Here is a 6,352-nt window from a genome sequence, read left to right on the forward strand (position 1 = left end):
AATAATAGAAATTATGTTCCTTATATGGTTACGTGTTAAATGTACATTAAATAGTTATGTGCTTATTGTTCTTTCTATAGATACGAGCTAACATTATGTGATTTGACACTAAGGTTCTTTCTATAGATATGAATTGACGTCCCCTTTTTGGATATGAGCAGACTTTCATTTTATGGACATGAATAGACGTTTCGTTTATGGATATGAATAGAGTTCCTTCAGTTGATATGAATTAGTGTGAATGTAAATGTGTACGAATGTTATGTGTAGAATAATTCATACATGTTCAAGTGTAGACCCTTCGAGCCTCATGCATGCACAATAAGTTAGGATGACAAATCCCTCTAACTTTAAATGGCTCGGTTATGAGCAAGCATAGACAGCTTGATTATGAGCAAGCATAGACGGCTCGGTTATGAGCAAGTATATATGGATCAGTTATGAGCAAGTACATGAGGCTCGTTTATTAGCAAGCATAGGAGGCTCGGTTATGAGCAAGCATAGCTGGATCGGTTATGAGCAAGCATAGGTGGCTCGGTTTTGGATTGATTAATAACCGACATAGAACAAGTAAATAATGAACGAGTAATGTTAAGTTATATATAAATGTTTGAAAGATGTGATTTTGTTATAAGATGTATTTATGAAAAGAATGAAAAAGAACCTAATGATTGTGTAAACTAGAATTCACTCAGCGTGTAATTGACTTTTAGTATCCATGCAGATCTTGTAGATGACGTGGCGAACTTGGAATGCGTACAAGGTTATCCATATTAAAGATTAGTTAGAAAAGAAAGATAAATGTATAAAATTTTTAGTTTCCGCTGCAAGTTTTGTGTGCTTCAGTTGTATTAAATTGAATTCATGAGTAAATCCAACGCTAAGTAAGGCCGGGTTCGGGGCCTTATAAGATCTTTGGTCCACCTCTTCTTCTACAGAGGCCAGCAGATGCGATCTACAGACTGCAAATATTTTACCTCTTGAAAAACAAACAAAACCTTAGTTATAAGATTTAAAAATGGCTTTGATATAGAAAAACATAATAATTATTCATAACCATAAAACATAATATTTCTTAGTTTGAACTTTCATATGCAAATGTATTATGTATATAGGACTTAGAATGGTATATAATCATCATATGAAATGGTCTTTAATTATATCTATGATGATATCCAATAAGAGTTAGATTATAGGTTTGAGTTATTCTACAAAGGATCATAAAAATGAGAAGTGTGAGAGACATGTATCAATGTTATGGTCAAATATTGGATTTAAGGTTAATGTAACCAAATCAGTTTTGTGAGATAGAGTGCTTAAATAACAATGGTGATTATGTCAATGAAAATAAGAATGAACACAAGGATTTTGTTACTTGAAAAGCCCTTGATCAGTAAGTGATCGCCATCATAAAAACCCCGGGTGATGACAATCATCTATCACCACTTTATTAATGAAAAATATAGTGTTACAAGGTGGAAACTCAAGAAGTGATTACAAGAGAATGCGAAGTGTGTGTTACAAGTGAGTATACTGTTGTGTGTTCGTTGTGTGTTAACCTAACTGCTTAGAGCTTCAATAAATAGACTAAATACAAAATAACTAATCTCCTATTTTCACGCCACTTCTTCTATATAGTTGTTACAGCTTTGACCATGTTGCTAAATTATTTGAACGGTGAAATAATAGCATAGACTTGGTCTTTATCCGTTGTACATGCCATGATATCAATATAACAAAGAGAACAATCGTTAGTAAATAATAATTACTGAGGATCCATAATCTTGAAAAGATCTGGAACACATGCTAAGGATAGCTGATCCAGAACACATGCCAGGATAACGTATTCACAGTATCAAATTTTCGTGCCCTAACAATTGCCACCCAAAATGGCGGTTGTGATAAGATCACAGCTGTCATTTTGCCTTTAAATTGAAACCCCTTGCAAAATAGGTAAGATTTGACAAGCTAGAGATGCTTATTATATATCTAAAGAGTTTTCTTGGGAAATTCCCTTCCGGCTATATATCCAATGCATCATCTTATTCTTTCAACATAACTCAAAGGAATAATAATCAGGTATCATTTATTCTCTTTCTCTATCTATTGATTTTATATTATGTCAGAAAAATATGTTTCTTCCTCCGAGTAATTGGATTCTGATGACCTGCTTTCACAGAATTAGCTTACTCATCCCTCTTCTGAGATATGTAAGTTCATAGATCCAGAAATCAACGCTTTAGCTCCCCTTTTTCCATCTGGCATGGTATTTCGCCCCTTCGTTTCCTCAAAAAGGAGCGAATGTTATTCCCGAACATGGGTTTGTTTTCCAGCTTGTTCGTTCCTCATCGAATATTCATACCCCTTCCCGGATTTTCACTCAAATTTTCTTCACCTTGACTGGTATAAGTTATGCCCAAGCTATGTCGATGCTATGGAGAGCATTGTTTACTGTAGAGAAGATCATTGAAAAGAAAGACCATAAGTTTGGTCTCTCAGAGCTTGCGTATCTGTATTCCTTGGTAACCCACGGTTCAAGCCACTTTATTTTAGAATCTAAGCCTTATCAGCTAGTTCCTATATACAAAACCACCCAGTATGGTTGCTTTTGGTAAAACCAGTTCTTCTTTGTGAAGAGAGATTCAATCCCTTGTGGTGATAGTTTACCCTTCAAGTGGATTAGGAAGGGTAGGATCCTGGATCCTTTGATAAGTTGCTAATTATAACTTATCCTTATTCTAATTTGTTTCTTTTCTTTTTGCAGTGGAAAACTTTGCTCTTCTCTCTGAGCTTCCTAGGGTTAAAGAAAGAGTGAATACCTTCTTGGCTCTAGACCCTGCAGTCAGAACTTTCCAGGTAAAGCTCCAAATAATTCTCAAGAATCTTCTCAAGAGTCAGAAGAAAGCGAAATGTCAAGTAAGTTGTTTTATTATTTTATAATAATAAGTAAAGGAAATTAAATGAGACTTATCTTTTTTCATATGTTTTGTAGATGCTCAGAAGTCAAGCAAGTCTGTATTCTAGTTTTCCCTGGAGGATATTGACTTTTTCATCGTCAAGAAGGAAACTTCCAAGACCACTTCACTCCTTGAACCATGAGTTGTTAATACCCGTTCTATGTCTGGAGCCTCTAAGAGGAAGAAGCCTTTAGAGCTTGAAGATCCTATTGAAGCTGAGAGGTAGCTTCACAAGATGCTGACCATGGTAAGGATCATTGATTCTATCTGTTTTTGTTTATGGATCCAGTATTCTTTCTGAAGATATTTCATCTTTATATGCAGGCCGTGAACTCTTCCAAAAGCTATCATGAAAAGGTTGTCAAGGAGATGGAGGATACTATCTTTGGAATGCGGGCCATGGCCACTGCCAAAGACAAAGCTAACTCCAAGGTCATGAAAGAAAAGAAACAATTGGAGGATCAGATGTCCGCGGTGGAGGATCAGAACTAGGATGAGGTGAGGCAAGCCACAGACGAAGCCAAAATATGGGCGGCCAAGTCTGTCTAGCAAGCAAGGATCAAGATGGCTACGGAAGCTGGTGATCCTACTTTTAACAAATCAACATGGGAGGTGGCTAAGTGGAAGCAGGTATTAGTCACGCTTCGAGGGAGTGAGGACGAAACTGGTGAGAGTATTGTGGTTATGGCTGAAGGGATTGGAATTGGTGAAGGAGTTGCAGCTGAAGAAGGAGTTGCCAAGGTTGGTGATGAAGGATGTTGAGACTAGGCCTGAGCCCATTTTTTATGTGTGCTTGTTTTGAAGTATAATGGTTTGTAATAAGACAATAGATAACTAGAGTAAAGGATCCATGATCCTTAAACAATTCTGAGGGGTAGCAAAGGTGGAGGGATCCTCTTTTTACGGGGATGAAGCATTTGGTTCCCCTTCTTTTTAATTTTCCTGCAAATCATGAACATCTAGTAACACCTGTTTTTAACCGGGTGGACGGTCCATGTTTAAATGGTGAAGTCCGGGTTAACAAATTTGTTAAATCATGGTTGTATAATAGTAACTCTAATTTATTAACTATTTGTTAATCATTAATTATTATGAAAAATAGTTGTTATGATTGATTCTTTGAAAGATCTTAAAAATAAATAATCCTTTCAAATAAAGATGAAGGATATTAGATCCTTGAAGATAATGGTTTTCAAAAATGCAATTTGAATGAGTATAACTTGTAAAATAAAGATCATACCAGAAAGTCTAATTAGACCTAGGTTACTGTAAACACTTTGATTATGCTTCTAGTTGCATTAAGGATACCTGTTGCAAATATCTTAGAACTTAAGTCAAGTAATCATTTAAACCAGGGTCAAGCCCAAGAAACTGGGGATAAGCCCAACAATACTGGGGTCAAGCCCAAAGATACGTGTGTTAAACTTAAGGAAACTAGGGTCAAGCACAAAGATACTGGTGAAAAACTGGGGTCAAGCCCAAATGTAAGTGACGTGATAACGCCAAAACCTAAGCTAACATGAAAATGTTAAAAACCTTTGTATGGTATGTCTACCATTATCTTTTTAGGATCCTCCATATAGCCGACAATAATGAATTGTCAGCCACTAAGCGTGTACTGGTCCCATTGCCCCGAACCATACTTTGGATAGCGTGCGCTCCAGACTAGAGTGTCAGAACTCTAACTCATATGAAAGGTGAAAACTTTTAAACCTTAGAAGGTATAATCATATAAGATTATACCTTAAACGTGGGAGAGAAGTGGCCAACCCCTTAACCTTTGTATCCTCACTTGAAATATGCATTTTCTGCATAAACTCAAAATTTGATGAAAGTAGATGTTAAGAAAGTCGATATCTCTAATTAACAACTATATGAGTGCCCGCGCGATTCAGCGCGAAACATTGATGAAGCTTACTTATGGCCGAGGGGGGCGGGGGGCCTTTTTTTTTGCGCAGTAGTGTAAATTTAGCAGTTTTTGACCAAAAATTTGAGTTTGTCACCCCTCGTTTTTGAAACTTTTAATATATTTTGAGTCCCCCCGGGTATCTTAGTTAAAGCTTCGCCACTGTGCGGGAAACGCATACTTTGATAATCATGTAACAAATTTATGGGTGTTCATTATTCCGTTTAAAACTGTGAGACCGTTCACCAGTTTCGTTTCCCGGTAACCAGAGCTGCCCGTACATATTGAAATGTTAATTATTTACTTATTCAGTATTAGATATGTTTTATAATATATATTAGACATAAATAAATATAGTCAAAACAATGTTTTATTTAATACAAACAAACTTGTCTATTCCATCTCTGATATAGAGCAATTTCAAGTATGTTTTTTTATAGTCTTTGTTCTTGTTATGATTCCGTCTTCTATTTATTCTAATAAGGTTTATTATTTATGTGATCAAAGTTATATTTGTTCATAGTATGATTCTCTTAATAATGTATTAGTTGGTGCTTAGTTTGAATTGAATGTATATGCAAATTACTAATTCTTATTTTAACTTTTAAACTCAATTTTTTTATGGAAGTACAAACTATATCGGAACGTAATCGTTAGTAATGGTTTGGCTTAGTTGGGATTTAATTTTAAACAGTTCAGTTTCGGTTTTCGAAGACAAAAAAAACATATAAAGTTGGCTCATTGTTTAATTTAAAACCATCAAAACCAAACCGCGAAGACTTTTGAATAAATTGGTTTTTTTTTACTTCGAAAATTGTAGCAATATCATACTCAAATTAAAGATAATAAAATGCTCGTTTTTATGATGCCATTTATTTTTAAAAATATTAGTGTGTGAAAAAATTATGACCGTTTAAAAATCGTGAGAGTAGTTGGGTTAAAAGTGAAAATAAAATAATATATAAGTAAAATATTAAGGACCAATGTTGTAACTTTGAGGGATGAAAAGTGTAATTAATTTGAAGAAATTTTAAACGCATGTGAGATTTATTGTTATAATGACATTTTTGCCCTTAGTTAATGTTGTACCTCATGCTTTGAGTGTTGTAAATTACTTAAAAATGGTGTCCTAATTTGCCCATTAGTGGTGCATTATATATAGTATAGATAAGTAACAAAAAATTAAAAAGGGAATAAATAGTAGGATAATATTTTACCAACTTTAGGATCCTTGAGCCATTAAGGATCCTAGATCCTGATTACATAAAATACTTTTTGAGGTGGATGGCATTACATACTCTTGGTAGTCGATCACCTTCCATTGTAAGTAAGTGGTATGCTCATTTTCCTGCTTCTGATTCGATCAAGTAAGGTCCTTCCCACTTGGGTGCTAGCTTTTCATCTTCCGGATTAGTCGTATTTTAAAAGGCTTTCCTTAGGACCAGATCTCCTTCTGAAAACCTTCTAATCCTGGTATTCTTGTTATATG

Source organism: Bidens hawaiensis, unplaced genomic scaffold (genome assembly GCF_021521415.1).
Source record: "Bidens hawaiensis isolate Kalapana, Puna unplaced genomic scaffold, B.hawaiensis_p1.1 tig00018794_1, whole genome shotgun sequence".
Lineage (NCBI taxonomy): Eukaryota > Viridiplantae > Streptophyta > Magnoliopsida > Asterales > Asteraceae > Bidens > Bidens hawaiensis.